Source organism: Ambystoma mexicanum, chromosome 8 (assembly GCF_040938575.1).
Source record: "Ambystoma mexicanum isolate Mex_15411 chromosome 8, UKY_AmexF1_1, whole genome shotgun sequence".
In the NCBI taxonomy this organism is placed as follows: domain Eukaryota; kingdom Metazoa; phylum Chordata; class Amphibia; order Caudata; family Ambystomatidae; genus Ambystoma; species Ambystoma mexicanum.
The window spans coordinates 1090883527-1090906188 of record NC_090929.1 but is presented as its reverse complement, the minus strand read 5'-3'; the positions used below and the strand labels follow the sequence as shown (position 1 = coordinate 1090906188).

At 45.7% G+C, this 22662-nt stretch overlaps 1 long non-coding RNA gene across 2 annotated transcripts in view; it reads left to right on the top strand.

The window, feature by feature from the left end:
• The window catches only part of LOC138472758 (uncharacterized), a 443860-nt gene that overhangs the window by 159445 nt on the left and 261753 nt on the right, over window positions 1-22662 (top strand). For both annotated transcript variants that reach the window (XR_011268675.1, XR_011268676.1), the window contains exon 4: window positions 16886-16977. This is a non-coding gene — a long non-coding RNA (uncharacterized lncRNA). The remainder of the gene's footprint in view (window positions 1-16885; window positions 16978-22662) is intronic.

Below are 22662 nucleotides of genomic sequence, written 5' to 3'. Positions count from 1 at the left end.
AGTAGTCTATGCCAGTTGTTTTTCCATGACCAATAAATGGTCCCATATAAAAAATAAATCTAGGCATCTTTCAATGTATTGAATTAGTACTTTTTAAATTAATAATAAAGCCCATATTTTAATATACCAATCAAAAATATAAGGGATTTTATAACTTTCCAAGACCGTGCAATCAGCAGACAGGCAGCTAGTATACTCTTGGATATAAGTTTGCTTGTAAATTTAGCTAGCAGTAAATCCTGCAGCAATGGTATGCTTAATAAGCATATTTGCAGATCTGTAGTTGGTTTTTTCCCACAAATCCTATTGAGCCCACTAACCACCTGACTACAAAACATATCCAGCTTGTTTGTCCCACTGCCACCACATATAAAGAAATGTGACACCCCACCCGAACACAACCTCACCCAACACAACCTCCTTCCCCCTTTGCAAAATGACTCAGGGGGCGGGGGGCTGGAGGGGAGGGGGATTGGGACTTGATACCACCTAAACAGCATCTTGAAATATTGCTTTTTATGTTAGGTGAACGTTCATGAGTAGTGAGACCTAGCCTATACCTTTCACCATTGTTCATACCTAGACCCCAAATCATTATGCCAGACCCTAACGTGGCAAGAGAGGTGTCCCATCAGGTGTATTCAATACTATGTAAATCATACAAATATGTCAATAGGGTCAGGTGAGGAAAATATTAGTTTCTCAAATACTGTGAGGGTTGTACTGCTGCTTTAGTCATGTCTCTAAGAGAGTCAAAGGAGTATTTGGAAATGGTGGTGTCTTCCAATAAGCCCAAACATGTCGACATTCCAGAAACAGTCTAATTGTATGCTTAGAATACATTTGGATTGCAAATTCACGGCCTCCACATTGCCAACATTCAAATGTCCTACCCTTATCTGACTAGGTGAAGAGAGAGTAATGAATGTCGGGAAATGGACCTGGAAAGGAAGTAAGGCATCCGATAGTTACTAGCCAATCTCTAACCTATCTCTGACTCTCATGATAGTTCTGTTATATAGCAAATTGCTCCAAAACCGCCAGCAGACGGTCCTTCTCAGGGTTCCAAAGAAAATGCCTCAGGGGCTGCACAACAACATTTTCATCTACATGTTTCCATTGTTTTCTTGAATTTGGGTTTAATTAGTCTCCCATAATATGTAATTGTGTAGCCTGAAAATATTTCACCAAATTAGGGCATGCAAGGCCTCCACAAGTAGGTAATGTCTTGACCCGTCTAGAGAGAACTTGGTAAAGTTCCCGCTACTGGGTATAAACCGAGAAGGTGTCTGGGACTCAAAAGCCAATATTGAGAACATTAGAGGAAATCTTCCTCGTCACAATGGGAAAGAGAAAACCACTAACCACCAGAAAAGGGTCTGGGACACCAAGGGAAGGGATTCATTCTCCCTGGTTTTATTGCAAACTTTATAGATCTGCACCAGGAGAAGGGAGCCATTCTCCTGCAAGTGAAACTATATGAAGACTGTGTAAGAACCTGCAAGCCAGGGGAAGGGAGTAATTCCCCTCTGGTGTTTATTTTGCAAGGGAACATTTTTTGAACAATATCCGAAAAGCATGAGGAGAGCCATTCTCCTGAAGAAGGCACTTTCTGTTAGTTTATCCTTTAGTTGTAGCGTGAGGGATAGAAGTAGGTTTTGTCACAGGACAGTGGAGATTAATTTAACAGACATTCTGATGGACCCTTCAGTATTAGTTTTGAGGCAGGGAAACCCTTCTTAGGAGATAGGGATCGCAAAGAGTTTTTTTTATGCACAAATAAACGATTACCACCGCCATTCCACATTTGTGTCAGCTTCCTTCTTTGACATCTTACTTATGGTGTCAGGTGTGGGAGCAGACTCCCCTGATATAAATTGGGAAACCCTGAAGTACTCCAAACTGAGCAGTCAGGCTACTGGTCCCACTGTAACTACTAGTGAATCTATAGGTTTTGGCTTGCATAGTAGTCAGGATATCTCTATAGAAGCAGGAGAGCCACAGTTGATCCCCACAGGGCTAATTCTGTCACCTGTTAAAGGTACCTAGATCCACCTAAATTGTCCAAATTCCAGTCTAGCGTGGAAATACCGCGTGGACGTAATGGCTGGAGTAATAGACCCAGATTACAGGGGTGACCTAAAGATATTAATACAGAATAATGGAAAGCAAACCTACCATATGAAATCTGGAGACAAAATTGCCCAGGGAACATTAGAAGCAGCTCTTTCCCAAACCTGTAGAGGTTCAGGAACAAGCACTCACAGAAAGAGGCACTAAAAGTTTTTAAGATGCTGATGAAGAACCCCTTCTATGATAAGCCCAATAACCGCAAGAACTACTGGGAAAGATAGAGAGAATTCTGGACCTAACTTTCTCTGAGCGAAATGATCCTATTTGGCCAGAAGCCTTCTTGAAAAGTGCCCGAAGAGGTAGGAATGTCGGGTCATTTCTTTCTTCTAAAACAAGTCTTTCTATATAGAGACCTTACAGCAGAAGGGGTAACCAGGACCCAGCTTGTCACTCCTAGAAGTCATAAGAAGGTTGTCCTGTAAATGGCTCATGCCCATTTGACTGTGACACCTGCGACTGGCAAAAACATAGGGGCAGATTATCAACCGATTCTACTGGCCAGGGGTTTATGCTGACATTAAGAACATCATAGCAATGTGTTCGGTATGCCACAAAACAGCTCTACACTCCCCTCCACCCACATCACTACAACCCCTCCCTATAATAGAGGTACCGTTCTCTACAATTGGTATGGATATAGTGGGACAATTAGAGCCTCTAAACTAGTTAATAAGTACATTCTGGTAATTCTCCAGCATTGGATATTTCATGGTTCACATGGCCTTGAATATTCCCCTTCGGCAGGCTGAGGATCCCCGGTTACTTTGATTTAGTACTTTTTCTATGGAAAAACGTTAACACCTTGAGTGTCCCATCAACGTCAGTGCATTTGGTCCCCACCAATAGGACATCAAGTGTATAGCTCTGCCCCAGCAGCTTCCATTCAGATGTCAACTGTCTTTCTAGCTGGTGGAATTCCTCGAGCTCTTCTCTTCTAAGAGAAATTATCTTTCTACTCAAAATATATATTTTTTCAATTTATACTCAAACCGGAGCAACTGACGACTCATCTACGGTCCAGTTTACGAGCATGGAGACCGTTGGACCTAAAGAAATCCTTGTTCAGGCCCTGTGGGACTTGCAGCCTAAAGAACATCTACGAAGGTGACAGTCATGTAGACTGTTCATACTGCCTCTACCCTAACCATTCACCAGAGGAATGTGAAATCTGTCAGGGTTTTTCACAGACAACCCTTCAAGACAGGAACCGTCGGCTCATTTGTTGGCTTAATGCAGGAGTATACCCGGCGTATAACAGGTGAGCCAAAATCTTTGACGAGCCACGATAAGACTATACACCCCGAGTCTCCTGCAAAAAAAATCACTAGGTGGCAGTGAGGGCTCCCAATCCGTGTCTAAGCAGTTGTCCAAAGTCCCATTGATGGAAACCAACAGATAAAGGTTCATGACTGTCAACCAAGACCACCTCCCACTCGTTGAGGACATCCTCTCTGACGAAGGACAAACACAAATCCAAATTGTCCACAAAGACCCTGTCTTCGTCCTCGAAAAAGAAACACCATTCGTCTTTGGGGTCTCGCACTTCTAAAGAAGGTCACAGATCTTCCTCTGGACGAGTCGTCCATGAAGTAGCCCCCGACGACCAAATCGTAGACTATACTCACTCCGACGAAATCTACAATGAAACTGGGACATCACTCGTCGACAAGAGGATTGTCGACTACCAAAAAACACAAATCTTCCGGGAGTGAGGCTGCAGTTTCATCAACCCCATCCACCATTACCATGGCTGAAGCCATGGTTCAATCGGAATTACCTATCCAACAACTACAATAGGACAATATATAATCCTGCAGTAAAGGAATACTAAAAACCCCTACAAAGGATCCTGTAGAACACAAGCATATTCCTCTAGGCGTGTCTCCTATAACATACTCCGACATCATGCCAGATGAAATCTTACAGCATGAAATAACATCAGTTTGAGCCTCCAAAAGAGGAGTGCCCAGGGGTCATGGATTCCGATTCCGAGGAAGGCAGGATCCAACCTCATATACAGGACAAGCCTCCTGGTCAAGAAACGCCTCTAAGTCTGCATAATGTACCACTTGGTCTTCCATCTACACCATCGGGTACTGCAGGTATAACACCACCAGCCCAATTTCCACCTAGACCTCTGCCTCCAAGAAGGGATAGTCCGCGAATAGGTGAACAAGAGGAGGGGAAACTAGTGGATACAGATCAAGGCACAGTTCCAAGGGACACAAGTTCTACCGCCTCTTCAACTTCTCCTCACCGAGACGATACGCGGGATACGGATGACCTGGACCAGGATACACAGGGTAGTCCAGTACAGCCCTCTCCTGCAGACGACATTGGTGCTTTCAATTTGGTTCAACTCCTGCAGAGGAAAAGAGACTGCTTTCTTTTTGATCACATGGGTAAGCGCAGAAAGGCTGTGTTTTCTATAACCATCCTAGATCATGTTTGGCAAGAAGGCATAAGCACTCTCAAACATCCATTCTCAGAACCAGCACTTAAAGGGAGACTAGACAAAAAATGTAAGGCACCTGATACAACACCAAAATTTCTAACCTCACAGCCCTCTCCAGAGTTGGTTGTGTCAGCGGCAGCAGGTCGCAAGGATCATACACAGCACAAATGTGCCACTCCCCCGGACAATGAAGGCAGAAAAATGTATGCCTTTGGTAAAAAGGTGCTCACGATCGAGGGGAACAACAGTTAAAGCGGGCAAAGCCCTTGCAATAGTAGCTTTCTACAACTGAGAAATGTGGCATTGCTTGGCTCCTATATTGGATCACTTGTCAGAGCAGCAGCGGAAGGAAGCCTCGACACTGGTACGTGAAGGTGAGGAGGCCTCAAACCACAATATCAATTTTGCAGTGGATCTCGCAGAAACAGGATTCAAACAAACTGGGAATGGGGTCATCCTCAGAAGGCAAGGATGGCAACGCTGCACCGACTTTAGACAGGAGGTGCAACATAGTGGTTTGACTTACCGTTTGAGGGAGAGAATGTTTTTGGTGACAAAATTGATGAGCCACTTAAAACAATGAAAGCCGACTCCGTTACTGCTAGATCACTAACAGACTTACAGGGAAGAAGGTCTTTTCGTTCCTTTCCTGGTGCCTCAGGTCAATCTAGGTTCTCGTCCCCAAGGGACAACAACAACTACAGCAGATCGAGATACTACTCCCAGGGCTAGAAAAGAAACCATCAGTCCCCACAGCGCAACACGGAGCATCACCATGTACAACACAAACGCAGATCAACCACCTCTGATGGAGGTAGACAGAACAAGGCCCAGCAATGACTGCCTCCGGAGCACACCAGTGAGAGGAAATGTGGCGTTTCATCTCCAAGTGACAAGCAATTACAAAAGACAGATGGGTACTACATGCCATCCAGCACGGCCACTTGTTATAAATTCAAGCTCGCACAGAAACCGTTAACTCCCGTAAAGGTGCCAATTCTACAACAGGAAGTGTGCCAAATGTTAAAGAAATGGCCAATCAAAAGAGTTCCTCCTTTTATCAAAGGGAAAAGGGGTATACTCGAGATACCTCGGCAAGAAGCCGGACGGGAAGTGCCGTCAATTCCTGGACTTCCAAAAGTAAAACAAAAACATAAAAAGGCCGTACAACCCCACACATATCTAGCAGCTTTAGACCTGAAAGACGCTAACTTCCACATACCAATACATCCAAGACACCGAAAGTATCTCTGATTCAAGGTCGGCGAAAGTCATTACCAGTTTCGAGTACTTCCATTCGGCCTCAAATCAGCCCCCAGGACGTTCACCAAATCCCTAGCAACAGTGGCAGCTTTCCTCAAAAAACAGGGCCACCACGTCTACCCATAGCTAGACGACTGGTTGGTTCGAGGTTCAACATATCAAGAAACCACAGCTTCTCTGAGACAAACAGAAGCTCTTCTCCAACAATTGGGATTTGCAATCAATTACGCCAAATCTTGCACAGTTCCATCAAAAAGTGTGGCGTAACCAATGCTTAACTGGCAGGGTGGGGAGCTCACCTAGGCAACCACCAAGTCAAAGCCCTGCGCATTCCTGAAGAATCCATCCTCCCATTAAATGTCCTGGAGCTGCGGGTGTACATTGGACCCTAAAGTCTTTCCTTCCTCTAATCAGGAATTCAGTAGTGCGATAGACAATACCACCACAATGTTTTTTCTGCACAAGCAAGGCGGAACAAGGTGAAACACCCTGTCTCAAAAAGCAGACCATTTGGCACTGGGCCATTCACAGCAACATTATGCTGTAGGTTTTCCACCTCCCGGGGATACACAACTAACACGCGGACTCTGTAAGGTACTCATGGTGGATACAGTAAAGAAAGACACAAGTGATCACAGTTCAAAGGTGTTTATTAAACAATGTTTGCAGGATAGAAAAACGCCTAAACTAAATCTAAGATGGGAGCAAGCGTCGATCATCAAATGAAAATAAGGGAGTCCTAGTGGTGCTGTGTCAAAATAAAAGGGGCTTATACCAAAAAACCTATTGCAAAACCTTACAACTACTACAAAAAGTGTGTGAGATGGTTTTCAAGAAAAGAAAGAAGTGTTCACAAATAATGTCAGGATGTGGTAGCTTGGGTTTCCTTTCCCCACGTTTTGAACACGGGGTAAGGTGGGATCTTGGAGCACAGTTCACACTTGAGCTTCCCCAGCACGAGTCGACCGTTCTGTTCAAGTTTATCAGGAGCCTTGATGTCCAAGTCTTGTTTCACTTGAAAGTCTCTTGCCTTTGAGGGCCTCAATCAACGAAACAAATTTCTTCAACATATGAAAGTTTGTTTCCCGCTTTCACTTAGAGTGAGGATTCTTCACCCCTCGTTCCCCCTCCTCTGGGCGCTGACCCCTCTTTACCCTCAGCCTCCCTCAACCGGGTTCACTATGGATGTTCCTTCCTTCACAAATCTTTGTCTTTTTAAACCGTTCCAGTGGACAACCCTCGTCCGAGTTCACTTTGCTCAACACACTGTTTCTGGGGACTTAAGACTTGCCCCTTTCTCGTCAGCATCCCTCGTCGGGTTCACTCTTGCCAACTTCACATTCACAGTTGTTTGCGGGATTCACTTCCCTTGCTTTCTCACAGTTCTTAGGTCAAAAGCTTTCAAATGTACGGGGATTTTGCTTGACCTCCTGTTATGAACACTTTGACTTAACTTGGCGGCTCTCCGATGGCCTTCTAGTAGCTGTAGTTTCTGGCGGCTCTTACAGCCTTCTGGTACCTGTAATCTCATTCAAGCGGGGATCGACGAGAGTCTCTTGAGTAAGCACCCACGTGGTGCTTGTTCCCTCTGCAGCTAGTCTTCCCTCAACACTTTTACAGTTCTTTGAACTTAGTTCAACTTGCCACTTTGTTTCTTTCATTCACCACAGCCTGTATCTTATCGGCTCTCCCCTCGACTCACCGGCTGTGATGAACGGTAGCAGGAGTTTCCCTCGCTCCCGTTTATCAGCATCGACCCGCACCATATACCGTTGACATCTGCTGCAACACACTTGGGCTATTGTACTCGGTCTTATAATTCGCGCTGCAGAGGTTTTGCGCGTCTGCGTCAAAAAGGGCAAGGTTGTGTCTCTCCTTGTCGGCCTCTCGATGTTCACCGCCTTTATCCTCCTTTTTAACTGCCAGGTCTGGATAGCTGTCTCATCATGCGGTCTGCCTTGCTCGTACTGTGCCCTCCTGCTCCACCTTTTATCCCTGTGGGGAAGGGAAAGGGCCGTCAGTCGTGTGTGATTATGGTCAATTGCCTGACTTTGCCTGACCTTTGTATTGGGACATGTCAGGTAAACGGCTCTGGTGTTAGTCCGCTCTCTGGTGAGTCGTGCGAAAGTGTTTGTGTCGGAAAAGGGGGATAGTGATTTTGAAAAGGGGTATAGTGGTTTTGAATGTCATAAGTGGTAGGATGGGGAAACAGTGTTGAAAGAAGGGGGAATACTGCATCTCACCCGTCAGTGTCCCACTTCACTCCCTGAGGACCACCCCATCCAGGTGATCCTCTCGCACTGGTCCATCCCCAGGAACTGGATTCAATAGCGATGGCCGTGTCTTGGCCACTTGGATGAGAAATTCCCAGGGTCTAGCCAAGGAGACACCTTCAGGGTTCTCACAATACCCTCAGCAGGTACTCGGCGCAGACCCATGAATGGCAACTGCACAACAACCAAATATCCAGAATCTTCTCGGCGTGCAGCCATCCTTCTTTGGACCTCTTCACCACACAGGATAACAAGCAGTGCAAGAAATTTGCGAGCAGGATTCCACAACCCGGGTCTCTCAAGGGGACGCATTCTCGTTCCTATGCACCGGCATCTTCGCACATGCATTATCTTCATTCCCTCTCATCAGGAAAACAATCCAGATCTGCAAATATCATTGCAAGATAATTCTGGTGGTACCGTACTGGCCCAGGCAAACCTGGTTCTTGGACCTCTTTCAACTTGCGGCAGACAATCCAATCTAGCTGGGATCTCACGCTTTTAGGGAGAATTCTCCAGAATAGCTAATTTCCCATACCTACTGATTCCCCCAGCAGCTTTGCTGGATTTCTAGGATAAATATTTTTCACCTGGTAAGAGTGTGAACCTTTTCTCCCACTCTTGTGTTTTGCTGTGTGTTTTTTACATGTTTTTGTGTTCATAGACTGTGGAGCCTCACCTACTCCATAGGCATCATCTTTTTACTGTGTGTCACCCAGCACCTTTAGTGCAGTGACACAGGGTTGTCTTTTTCAGACTTCCGACTTTAAACTCCATTTTCTGGGACTGACTACTGTCTCCTAGACTGTTGCCATTGACTTTAGTCTTTTTAAATCCACAGAACCAGTACAAACTATCTTCCATAGAGATGATAATGTCCAAAGCGGGTAAGGAGGTGGTGCAACTCAGACTGGACTGGGAAGAAGAAGTAGGGGCCCCGATGAGTGATGGGATGTGGGAGAGAGCACAAGGATATCATAAAAAAAGTATCGAGAAATGCTAGGTTACAGCAGATACAATTGTATATAACTCACAGGGCATACCTGACGCCTCAAAAGATAGCTAAATTCAAAAACGCCGGATGTCAAGTGTGCCCTAAATGTAATGAAGAAAATGCAGGAATGATGCATATGTTTTGGGCGTGCCCACTGATAGAGAGATACTGGGGAGAAATGGCACAGAAGATGGAAGACAAAGGGATCCATATGAAGGTGGATACCGCATGGGCTTGTTTGATAGGAGTGTTTCCCAGACCACGTAAGCTTAAACATGTGAGCAAACTGAAAGATCTAGCGTATGTCCTAGCAAAGGGAAGGATTGCGATGGGTTGGAAGGCATGTCATAGACCAAAAATGGAAACGTGGTGGAAGGATCTGCAGAAGTGGGCGGAGGCAGAAACTGTGGTATGGCAGGAAGCGTGTAAAGGAGAGATAGAAGAAGCTGGAATCCTATTGGGTTGGAGGTAACTGATAGCTGAATTATTTGGGCCTTCGCATGATGGTCCAAGTGATAGCGACCCAATGAGTTCTGTCGAAGAGGAATCCCCACCGCAGGAGATAGAGACTGAAAATGAGGGGGAGTAGGCTGGGGAGATACAGTTGGCTTGAATACAGCAATGTATGTTTATTTGTGATTGACATTATGCATCCACTGTAAGTTTGGTTTGAGTTGTTGTTGTTTTTTTAATAAAATCAATAAAATTGTTTTAAAAAACTATCTTGCATAGAGTACTGGAAAGGGTTAATAGTTCTCCCTTTTTGTCTGTTTCTCATGGAACATTATTTTGTTCCCCTTTCTTTAAGATTTGGCTGGTGGCAGTGGTATCTACACTTTTTTTCCCTACCGCGGACTATGAAAATAGCCTTGGTACTGTTTTAGGCTAAATTAGTAGCCTCGAACTTTAATCCACAGGACACCTTTAAATTTATTTGGTTCCGGCTGGGTTTATTCGCCATCTCTTTTTGTAAAGGTCTTTCTCGTGTTTTACTCTGCACGCCAAACCAGGTTTGGTTCCTTTATTCAGCGTCCTTTGGCAGCTGCACAGAAGCCCTTCTTAGGCGCCTGAGAGTCTATGTAGACAGGATGTGAGGGAGGGGTTTTAGGACCCCTGCACAGTGTCTCCTTGGAGACCCAAGTCGCACTGTTGTTTAATTGGCTAGGTGACTGTCCTGCCAGGACAGCCACCCTGCTGTGTGATTGACAGCCAGGCTTTGTGAATGCGGGGTAAACTTCATAAAAAGCAGGTCTCTGGGACTTGGAAGGCAGAGTCGCCACTGGATCGAGAGAACCGAAGAGAAGCTGAAGGAAAAGGACTACTGCAACTACTGAACCTCCCGGTGAAGCCCTGCTGCTGGTTCCGAATCTCCTACACTTTGACGACAGAGAAGATCTGCAAGGAATCTTCTTCCCCTGAGCTGGTGGGACCGACCAGTTCGCCAAACACCAAGCAAGGCCTCCTTCCACTGGTCGAATTTGCTGTGCATAGCTGCAGTGAACCAGATAGCCAGGCGGACCGGACCATGTTTGGGTTTTAAGGAGGGTACCTTTTATTTGTCGCCTTGCTCTGCTGCTGGTTTCTTCCCTGGGCAGTGCAGGACACTCCAGTCTTCCTCCTTCGTGTCAGTCCGACAGTCACTTCAGGAACCATGAGCCTGCAGGATCTGCCAGGAACTTCTGCCTCAGCTACAGCATTCTTCTTCTACTAAGGTACTGTTCAAATCCGGTCGTCCGTTCCGTCTGACCGCGGTGAAAGTGTTTGAAAATCTTTCGCTAATCCGAGGGCTTGTCCTTCTCTACTCTTAAATAACTTTTCTTCTGACCAACTTTGTTTGGAACTATTGGCAAAGACTTAACCGCAAACTATTCTGAACTGTGTGATCCTCTACAAAGACTCTGAACCATTGACATTGGCCCAGGCCTATTGATTTGAATCCTAGTTGTAGTAGGCCTTTTCTAGATTGCCCTGCTTACTTACTTGTTGGTGCTGCTTGATTTTGACTAACCCTGTCTTTCCCGCCCTTTTTTAATTGCTAGAGTGCCATTTTGCTCACACTTCATTTTGAGCTTAACTTGTCCAGAATTCATTGGGTGGTGTGTAGTGTATTAAGATTGTGGTTTTCTGCTGCTGCTTTACATTAGTGAACTGTTTTACAAATGATTGTGTAAATAAATGTATATTCTTTTACTCAGAAACCTTGAGTCAGTGTTTGTTTGAACTATAGCAATTGCTGTCCTTTGTGTAACTTCTGATACTGCTCACTTTACTCTTGAGATAAGTCTGGCTGCTCAGCCATCGCTACCACTTTACTGTGTAGTACAGGCTTGTAACAAAGGTGAATGTGTACTGTCACTTGTAGTCTTAATTGTGTGTGGTGTTCCCAAAGGGTACTGCATATGATTCTGCCTAACACACGCTGATCTCCTATCGCAGAACATCCTGCAAGACTGCCAACTCATTCAGGCTGCAGCTAGGGCACTGTCCACTAGCAATTCATACAACCAGAAATGGAAAAGGTTCTGTACATGGTGTTTGCAGCAGCCCAACCTTGAACCGCTCGCCATAAAACCTCAACAGGTTCTCCCCTACCTATTCAAGCTGGCAAAGGAAGGTCTAGCAATCTCCTCTATAAACGTACACTTGGCTGAAATCTCAAGATTCACAAGAAAAAGAGAAGCTCCTCCTCTCTACAGCGACAGGTTGCACAAACCCTTCGTAAAGGGGCTTTGTTTGCACTTTTTTCTCCAAAGAAAATAATTCTACTGGTATGGCACATTCAAAAAAGGACTCAGCGGTTCTCTGGTACGGAGTGCCCATCAAAGACATTTGCCAGGCGGCAACATGGGCACTGCCTCACACATTTATCAGGCACTACTGCCTACAGCATCAGCACGTGGAAGATGTGCAGATGGGACGAGCAGTCCTTTAACGGCTGTTCCAGTAAGGTAAGCCCCACAGTTTATGGGGTGTTTTTCCTGTACTTCAATATGTGTACCAGCATCTGAATCCATGAAAGATCCAATGCTGGATAAGGGAGTAGTTTCTCACCTGTAACTCCATTTCTCCAGCGTTGTTATCTTTCATGGAATCATATGCCCCCTCCAGCCAAACATCCTCTACAGGGGGGTTATTCTCCAACTGGAGTTGTTAAAATCTGACGGGAAGCTGCTGGGACAGGGCTATACACTTGATGTCCTATTGGTGGGGACCAAAAGCACCCACAACAACGTTGATGGGACACTCAAGGTGTCAGTTTTTCCATAGGAAAAGTACTAAATCAAAGTAACCGGGGATTACCAGACTGAAGGGGAATACTCAGAGCATGTGAATCCATGAAAGACACCAACGCTGGAGAAATGGAGTTAAAGGTAAGAAACTACTCCCTTCTAGATTATGCAACCGAGTATCCAGAGGCCATCCCATTGGAAAAATAACACCTCACAACAGATTCTTAAACACATAATCCCTTTTCTGTCACGGGTAGGCTTTCCAAGAGAAATGGTGACTGATCAAGGGTGTACCTTTATGTCAAAATTGATGGCAGAAGTGAAGGAGATCTTATAAATAAAAACCCTATGCACTTCTGTGTACCATCCTAAGACAGACGGCTTAGTAATGCATTTTAATAAAATCCATAAAAATATTTTGAAAAAGTTGGCTGAAGCAGATGGATGCAATTGGGACACAATGATCCCTTGGGCCCTTTTGCCATCAAGAAAGCCCACCAGGACTCCTAGGATTTTCTCATGTTGAGCTCCTTTACGGATGCGACCCAGAGATGTACTGGACATGCTCTGGGAAAACAGGGAAGATGCAGTTTTACCTATGTCTCAAACAGTCCAGATGCTTAAAGAGCACATGACTATCATGCAGGACCTAGTCCAAAAGCATCTAGGGCTGGCCCAAGAAAGCCAAAATAGTCATTATAATAAGAAGGTGGTGTCAGTCTTTTTCCATCAGACAGAAAGTGTTGGTCCTCTTACCCACCTCAGAGCACAAAATGCTTTCACGATGGTATGGAGCTTGAGATATTAGAAAAGAATGGTCCTTATAACTATAAGGTCGCTCAGCCAGACAGAAGGCTTAAAACCTGGATTTACCACATCACCCTCCTAAAGGAGTGGAAGGAGTACCAGTTATAATCTTCTTTCCTTATAGCTACCTTGTTATCTGAAAAAATGGCTGAATGTAGCTTGGTTCCCTCTGATCTTTCCGAGCAGCGTCAACAAAGATCACCAGGATTTACTAGATTCATTCCTGGATGTCTTCATTTGAGAACCTGAGCGAGTGAAAGGTGTTAAACACTGCATTCACACCCCAGGCAAAGTAATTAATCTGAGACCTTATTTCCGGGGTGAGAAAGGAGATAGGCCTCCAGTAGGTGTAGACAATGCTAGTACATATATAATGGAACTTGTCACAGAGTCCATGGTCATCTCCAATAGCCCTTGTAGCCAAACCAGATAAATCGTGGAGATTTTGTATAAACATCTGGAATTTGAATGCTGTGTCAGAGTTTGAAAACTAGCCGATGCCTCGGATTGACAACCTCATTGACCTCCTGGGGTTGGCTGTCTATAGCTCCATGATTGATCTAACTAAGGGCTATTGGTAGGTGCCCCTGAACCCTTCTGATAAGGAAAAGATGGCCTTGTCCAGCCCCACAGGATTATTTCATTTCAAAGCCCTTCCCTTCAACCTTCATGGGGCCCCAGCGACCCTTCAGCGGCTGATACTGCAGCCCTTTTCCCACCTCTGCAGCGTTTATCTGGATGATATTGTGTTCCACAGTAAAAACCTGGAAGGAGCGCATGTTTCACCTGTATGAATATCGGAGTCATTATTGTCCTGGAACTCACCAATTCCTCCGAGCCAGTGAAGCAACTGGTTATCTACGCGCCCCTGCGCTCAATGCAGGATGGAGAGCTCATCTTTTCAAATCATCAGGTGAGACTGTAAGAGGGGACATCCAAGGTGATCAGTGGGGAGAACAGCGGGGTGGGGGGATTTACGCTCAACTCCACGGGTGGTTAATTCCCTTTCTCCATTTGCAGAAGAATATTCCTACGGGCCAGGCAAACAAAGCTAGGTGGGCCAGTCCAGTCCGTCATCTCGGCCCTATGCGTCACATTGGGGGAGACCGCAGCAGTCCAGTCCAGATCGACGCCTCTGTGGGAGCCAGGTGAGCGTAGCACACCCTTGCTCCAGTCTTGGCTGATTTCTGCAATCACTCTTTTGCCACTGGAACCTTCCCCTCCCCCTTAAGCACTCCCTTGTGCACCCCCTTCTTAAGAAGACTTGTGCTGATCCTCCCTCTCCGGCACAATATCGCCCAATCTCCATCACTCCTTTCCTGGGCAAACTCCTGGAAAAGCTGGCCCTCTCCCACCTTAATCTACATACTGAATCTGTTGGTTGCCTCCATGACCACCCATCTGGCTGGCTTCAGAGCAGCCAGAAGCAAGGAAACTGCTCTTCTGAACACCTGTGAAGACTTGCTCCCCAACCTGGACTCAAACCTTCCTTCTTTCCTCATTCTCCTTAATCTATCCTCTGCTTTCACCACAGCCAACCACGCCATCCTGCTAAATCGTCTCAGAGACAACCTGGTTATCTCTGGTCAGGCCCTTGCCTAGTTGACCTCCTTTCTCACTGATCGACCCTCCCAGGTCCACCTTGGGTCGTTCCTCTCTTCTATATCTCTCTACTTGTGGTGTTCCCCAGGGGTCTAACCTCTCCCCATGGCTATTCAACCACTACCTGCCACCTCTGGCACACTGCAGCTCTACCTTCTGCACTAACTTTCAGTGTTATGCGGATGACACTCCGCTTTCCTTCAGGCTCCCCTCAGCCTCGACTGCTCCTTCTCTCATACCTGACTGTCTGTCTACAATTCAGGAATTGGATGCCGCCAGCGATCTCTGCCTCAATGCCAATAAGACTGGGATCCTCCTCATTAGGACTCTTGCTCCCGCCTTCCCGCTCTCTGGCCACCTACCCGGGGCCTTCTACCTGCTCCTCCGAGTGAGGCTAAGAACCTTTGGGTCATCTTCGACTCCACCCTCTCCTTCTCTCCTCACATCTCTAAGAAGTCACACTATCAGCTGCACCTCCTCAGAGGTATTCATCTTTTTCTTACCTACCCCCCAGAAGCTCACTGTCTCCAGAGCCCTGGTCCTCTCTAGGCTGGACTATTGCAACAGCCTCTTTCTAAATCTGCCTGCTACAACTCTTTCTAAATTCGCCCTCCACAACTTATCCAAAACAGGACTGCAAGGCGTGTCCTTGGCCTCAGGCCCAGGGATCGTATCTCTCCAGCCCTGAAATATCTCCACTGGCTACCTGTGGCTGTGAGGATCAAGTTCAAGGCCCTCTGCATCGTCCACAAGGCCTTCTGGGGCTGGGCACCACACACTCATCCAACTTTCTCTTCCTAAGCATCTTCCTTCTCAAGCCCTCTGCTCATCCATCTCCAACTCTCGTAGGGTCAGACGCTTCTCCAGGCAGAGAGTGGGTGGGTAGATCTGTCTTCGGCTGGGGCCTCCCTCTGGAACAGCCTCCCTGCCTCTCTCAAACTTTAGCAGGACCACCTAAGGTTCCGGAAGCAACTCAAGACCTTCCTTTTCGTTCGGCGTTCTGTCTCCCTGTCTGCTACGCATACTGGCTACCTGACCACCCACTGAATTTACGGGACCAGACTCCTGCACAACCCAGTTGCCCTTGCACTGCCTTTGGGCCTCCCATCCACTTAAGGGACTGTATCTATAACCCTACAGTGCCCTGATTCTCTGCACTTACGAGCCACCTCCGGGCTGCACTTACTATTAATTTACACTCTCTCCTCCCCCCACATCCCCTGGCACTTTTCCCTCTCCCTCCCAACCACACTTGCTCGATCTCAATGACACAAGGCCTAGTAAGATCATTGTTTTGTCATCCCTACGTCCTCTCTTCCTTGTCACACCTAGAAACACTTGAGTACAAGCGCATTATAAATGACTTATCATTTCAATCCAATACCATATGAAAAAATCCAATAGATGCCAAGTCACCCAAAGTGCACAGGAGCAGCAATTTACAAGAATGTTTCATGATGCTATTGCCCACAACATATGCCAGTATTCTGCCAGTATAAATAAACATTTTCTTTCTGGGTGTACACATTGATGTCCACAATGGCTTCACCATTATATGCCAGTATTGCTGCATTAGAACATACTGTTTTCTCTGCCAATAATGATATACTAAGAATACCTGTTCATTCCGGCAGTACAAATATATGCCAATATGCTCTGGTGTTTTCCAAGGGTGAGCACTGGGGCTTCTTACTACTTTTGTGAGTCCCATTCTCCCATGAATAGATTTGAATTTCTTTCCTAATAAATTGGACATACAAGATGTTTGTGTCCAATTAGACGAACATTTTCTGAATGTATATTGCTTTTGTAAATAAGAACATTTGTTTTACTGTTAGTTTTGGTGGTTTATGAATGTATTTGCATTAATACTATCGCCTGGCACTTGCACTTTGACAAAATAAGTGTAACATAATTGTTTGCAATATTGCAATATTACTACTTCATTTAATGTGTACGTTTCTCAATAAATTCACATGGATTCCGAATTTCTGGATATACAATAATGTTGTTTATGTTGCTTTCATTATTTGTGCTCATTAATGCTGTTTTAAACTGTTGATTTGAAATTAAGTGTAGTTCCCAAACAGGAACATTTCTAATGCAATCCATTGTGTTATTACCCCAGGTCCTTTTTTGTAGGGATACCCACCCTTCCGTAGATGGTAGTAAAAAATGAAGTGCCATAGGAGCGTCACCAATGGAGGGCAGTATTCTCACGTAAGTGCACTCCTTATGTTGGCTTTGCACATAATGGCAGTAGAAATGTCAATGCTACATTAGCTGGAACAGTGTAGGCCAATATGCCCATTGTATCTTATGTGGCCCACGTAACCCACATCGTGTTGGCTTTCCTCATAATGCCAGTAAAAAAGGACATTTCCATACTAGCTGAAACAATGTAGGTCAGTTTCCTCACATTAACGTATGTGGCCACTATATGAACTGTGAGCACCCAGGAATGAGATGCAGACACAGAGAGCTCATGTTTGTGGCTATAGACCTTTATTCAAAATAAAAGGTTTTGGAAAATGCCTCACTGTCCCTACTGTGAGGTATTTCCCTACCTCAACCAAAACTATAATGGTCTGTCAGATGTCAAAATGTCTAAACCAAAATGTCCTGTGTCCAAGATACTATTCTGGCCCTCGCATTCTAAAATTAACTCTAAGGTGATGAGTAATGTCTGTGACCTTGAAAGTATAGCCGGTCTGAGAGCGCTCGCTTTGACATCTGTGCAGAGCATGCTGACGCAGGTTCGAATCCTGACAGGGCCAAACTTAGCCTTTCATCTTTCCGAGGTCGATAAATGAGCACCACACACCGTGGGTAATAATAAGTAGCGCTCCGATACCTGAGGTTTCGTAGCACTATATAAAAATGCTAAATTAAAAAAATGTATTCAATTATACAAATGTTCAAAAAGGAAAGGAGTAACTCCAACACAAAAGTTCCCAATGGATAAAGTGCACAGTTCCAGGGGATTGTATCCCTTCCCCAGATTTTCTCTCCAAGATGCTTTCAACTCTAAGGGTATTAGTCTTCCTTGGAATTTTCTGATCAATAAAAAAAACTTGAATGTAAAACATCTTGGCTGTTAGTCCCAATTTCATAGGATACCTGGTGTACTCCCCATACAGGATTTTTCTTCACTTTAATGTAACCTTTTGTCAGTCTTAGCTTTGCATGGTATCTTCCCCTAACAGAACTTCCTCATGTGATTCACATTACACACTTGCAAACTGACTTTGCCTGGTATACTTTCCTCTCAGGGCTTTTTTTAAATTGTGTTTCACTTTACAATACAACAAAAAGAGGCAGGGGCCTTCCCCTAATTACTTTCTTGTTTGCTCATTGGTTGGGTGCAGGTCTCCAACTTGCACAATGCCTGACACACGCTTCTGCCAGAACCTTTGTATGCACGTATAACAAAGGGATATGTGTCTTCCTTTGTGCTCTCCCACAAAATATACCTTTCAAATTGATTTTTCCTCCCACGTATTCCTCATTTTATGATAACTATCCTTCCAGCTTAAGCTGCTTTGGAATTTTTTTGACAGGGGGGCGCTGTGTGCCGTTTCGTGGAGTTGATGTCCCGCGAGGACCTCCGTTCGACCTCATCATCAGTACAAATAGCGTACGCAGCGCCCATTGGCTTCAGTTCTGTGTTTTTCCAAGCAAACACTTCAAAGAATTACGGCGCACTTCGGTTCTTCAGTGACCTTCGTCAGCTATTTTCGATCAACGAAAATGCCTTTCCAGTCAGCTCCATCATCGCCTAGAACGGGCTTCAAGAAGTGCCAAGACTGTGGATCTAAGATGTCGATCACCGACCCCCACCGCATATGTCAGAGGTGCCTTGTTACCGGTGACCGTACCTCCGACTGTAACTCCTGTCAGGCGATGAACGAAAAGTCTCTGATGGAGCGTAAAGTTAAATTGGCGGTGAGGAGGTTGCCTTCGAAGTCTCATTCGAAGCGCTCAAAACGAAAGACTGATGAGTCGAGGGATTCTCCTCGACGGACAAAATCTAAACGTTCTTGATGGAGAAGCATGCCATTCTTTGTCTTCGAAGAAGGCCAAGAAATGGCTTCACAGGTCACCTTCAACCTCTAGTGATTCCTCGGCCTTGGTAATAAAATGTCCAACTAAATTGGACTCCTTAGCAAAATGGGATGTGTTCTGTAGAGAAATGCTTAAAATCTTCGAGAATGGAGCCCGACCCCCTGGAAGGACGAGCAGAAAGCCCATGTCCCTGTAGATCTCCATCAAGACGACAAAGGGAAGTCACAGACGAAATCGTCTAAAAAAAAACGAGCCACAAGCATCGAGAAAAATCTCAATCTGGCGAAAAATTGTCAAGGGCTTTGACAAGTTAGGAATCCAGTCCATAGAGGGTTCCTTCGAAAAAGCATAAGTCAACAACTCTGATAAGAGACAGCTTCCTGGCTCTCATCAAGGATGTTAAGGAGGCAATGGGTGAATGCCTCCAGGTCTGGATACTGCAGACAGCATCAGCAGATCCATGGAAACTAGCACAGTGTTACGCAGATTTGTTTGGTTGAGAAAGTCTGGATTTGCTCCAGATGTGCAGTCTAGACTCCTCAATATGCCCTCTGATGACTTGAGGCTGTTTGGCAGCAAGGCTGATGAGAGTTTGGAAAAGCTGCAGACCTAGAAAGCGGCGGCTAAATCCCGTAGCGCCGCCATTAGACAGCCTCAACACCCCTATTCCGGTTCATCTTCTTGGAAGGGTAAGTCCTTTCGATTCTACTCAGTCGGAAGTGGAAGTGGACAAGCCAGTCAAAGATGTCAGATAAGATTCCCTTGTGGTGGAAGAGGGAGGGGTGCTAAGCCAACCCAAGCAGCAGCACTTTTACCCTCAGCCACCGCTTCAGCCACCTCAAAACCACTCTGAGGCCTTGATTCACAAGATCCCGGTGGGAGGCAGACTTAATCAGCATCTGAAAGAATGGCGGGGAATTACTTCAGAAGCTTGGGCACTGGAAACTGTAGCCCAAGGTTACTGCCTTCCTTTTCAAAAAAGGCCTCAGGATCATTCACCGGTGAAGTTCCGGATCTGCTCCTTGTGCAGGAAATAGTAACCCTGCTAGAGAAAGGTGCTATAGAAACAGTACCTTTGGCGGAAAGGAACAAAATTTGTACTCCCCATACTTTCTAATTACCAAAAAGGATGGAGGTTTAAGACCCATCTTGGACTTAAGAAACTTGAACAAGTTCCTCAGGAAGGACAAGTTCAAGATGGTTACGCTTTCCCAAATCCTTCAGGCTCTGCAACTCCAAGACTGGATGGTGTCATTGGATCTTCAGGATGCTTACTTTCATTTGCCTACCCATCTCAAGCACAGAAAATACCTGAGGTTGGTTGGCAGTTCTCATTATCAGTTTCGAGTTCTGCCATTCGGGCTGACCTCCGTCCCGAGGGTTTTCACCAACTTAATGGCGGTGGTGGCAGTGAGTCTCAGGACGGGGGGGCAATCACGTCCATCCCTACCTGGACGATTGGCTGATCAGGGCACGTTCACCCGAACAAGCCCGGTAACATCTCAGTGTAACCTGCCACTCTTTCCAGACTGGGCTTCTGCATCAACTACAAGAAGTCTCACATGATACCATCTTAAAGACTCCAATTTATTGGAGCAGTCATGGATGCTTCCTCTGCAAAAACCTTGCCTCCCGAGGTGAGAGCTCAACATAGTCTGCAGGTGGTCACCAAATTCCAGAGTGCCCAGCACCTTTCGGCCTTCCATTTTTTTGAGGTTGCTCGGTCTCATGGCATCCTGCATTTTTCTGGTGCCAGAGGCTCGCCTCAGAATCAGATCCCTGCAATGGGCTCTCGGGAATCAATGGTCCCAATTCTCAGGCAGAATGTCAGACCACCTGAAAGGTCCGAGCAGAGTCTCTCAGGACCTTCTGTGGTGGAATTGCAAGAACAACATTCTCGAGGGAGAATCTTTTTGGCAATCATGGCCAGAGATAACGGTAGTGATGGACGCCTCAATCACGGGGTGGGAAGCCCACACCAACAAGCTGACAATCAGCGGTCGTTGGTCTCAGAGTCCAAACTACACATCAACCTTATGAAGCTGAGGGCAATCAGGTTAGCGCTGGAGGCCTTTCTGTCCTCTGCACGGGGAAAGAATATCCATATAATGATGGACAACACAGTGACCATGTACTACCTCAACAGGAAAGGAGGCATAGGGTCACTACCACTGTGCAAAGAAGCAATGCAGCTCTGGTTCTGGGAAATTCAAGATGGAATATCTCTATCTGCAGTTCACCTAGCCGGAGAGGTGAACACAGCAGCAAACTCTTTGGGCAGGCAGAGCAGTCTCCCACGAGTGGGAACTAGCTCAGGGAGTCCTTCAAGAGATCTTCACCCGCTGGGGAACCCCACAAGTGGATCTCTTTGTGACCAGTGTCAACCGGAAGTGTGAACTGTTCTGCTCCAGAGAACTCCCCCCCCCCCAAGAGGAGCTCTATGGGACCTATACGTAGTGGACTGGGAATTTCCACTCCTGTACGGGTTTCCTCCAGTCCCCGTTATTCCTCACATGATCAGGAGGTCGAGAAAGCTTGGGAAATCCATGATCATAATTGCTCCAGATTGGGCCAGGAGGACGTGGTACCTGGACTTTCTGGACATGTCAGTCAGCCCTCCAATGCGTCTTCCACAAATGGAGGACATGCTCTCGCGAAAGGAGGGTCGGGTTCTCCAGCCATAGGTCAAGACCTTCAGGCATGGTTTCTGAGAGGTTGAAAAACAAGTATTGGGACCTCCAGGATGACGAAATGGAGATCTTGCTTTCGTCCAGAAGGCCAGCAATGAAATATTTGTACCGCTGCTGTTGGAACAAGTTCAGCAGTTGGTGCATGGATAAGAATGTGGATCCCCTTCTATGTGAAACACCTATTATGCTTTCTTTTTTGTAACATTTGGCTAATCTGGGGCTCCAGATTGGAACAATTAAAGGTTACTTGGCGCTATCTATTTTCAAGTGCTCTTCAGATGAGGATTCATATTTTGAAATCCCTCCGATTGTTCAATTCCTAAAGGGTCTTACTAACATTTTTCCACGGTTCTATTCAAAGTCCCTGTATGGGATATTAACCTGGTGTTAACATTTCTGACATGCATTCCTTTTGAGCCTATACACACATGCCCATTAAGACTGTTAACCTTGAAAACTGTTTTGCCAATCGCAATAACGTCAGCCCGCAGGGTAAGCGAGTTGCAGGTACTTTCCTGTAAACCCCCACATACAGGTTTCTATAAAGATAAGGTTGTTCTCAGAGTGAAACCTTCTTTTCTATCAAAAGTATTCTCCGACTTCCACTTGTCGCAAAAAAGATTATTTTGTCAACTTTCTATCCACCACCTCATCCTGGAAAGGAGGAGGAAAGATTACATAGACTGGTCCCAAAAAGGGCTCTCAGTTGTTATATATCAAGAATGGCTAAATTTTGTCAAAATGACCAATTATTAATTGGCTATACAGACCCTAAATTGGGTTTAGCTGTTACAAAACAGACCCTATCCAGATGGATCATCCTGGTTATTGGGTAATGTTAAAGATTAGCAGGCAAGGACCCACCGGAAGACTTGAGAGCACATTCCACAAGGGGCATGGCAACCTCTACTGCTCTTCAGAGAGATGTCCCAGTAAAAGACATTTGTTCAGCAGCCACTTGGTCGTCTATTCACACGTTTGTGCAACATTACTGCCTGGATTCATTTTCCAGTCAGGAAAGACAATTTGGAAAAGCGGTCCTTCATTCAGTCCATGACAACATTTAAAACCAAAATATAATTTGTACTCCCACTACCAATTTAGTACTGCTTTGGGAGTCTATCATAAGATGAGGAATACATGGGAGGAC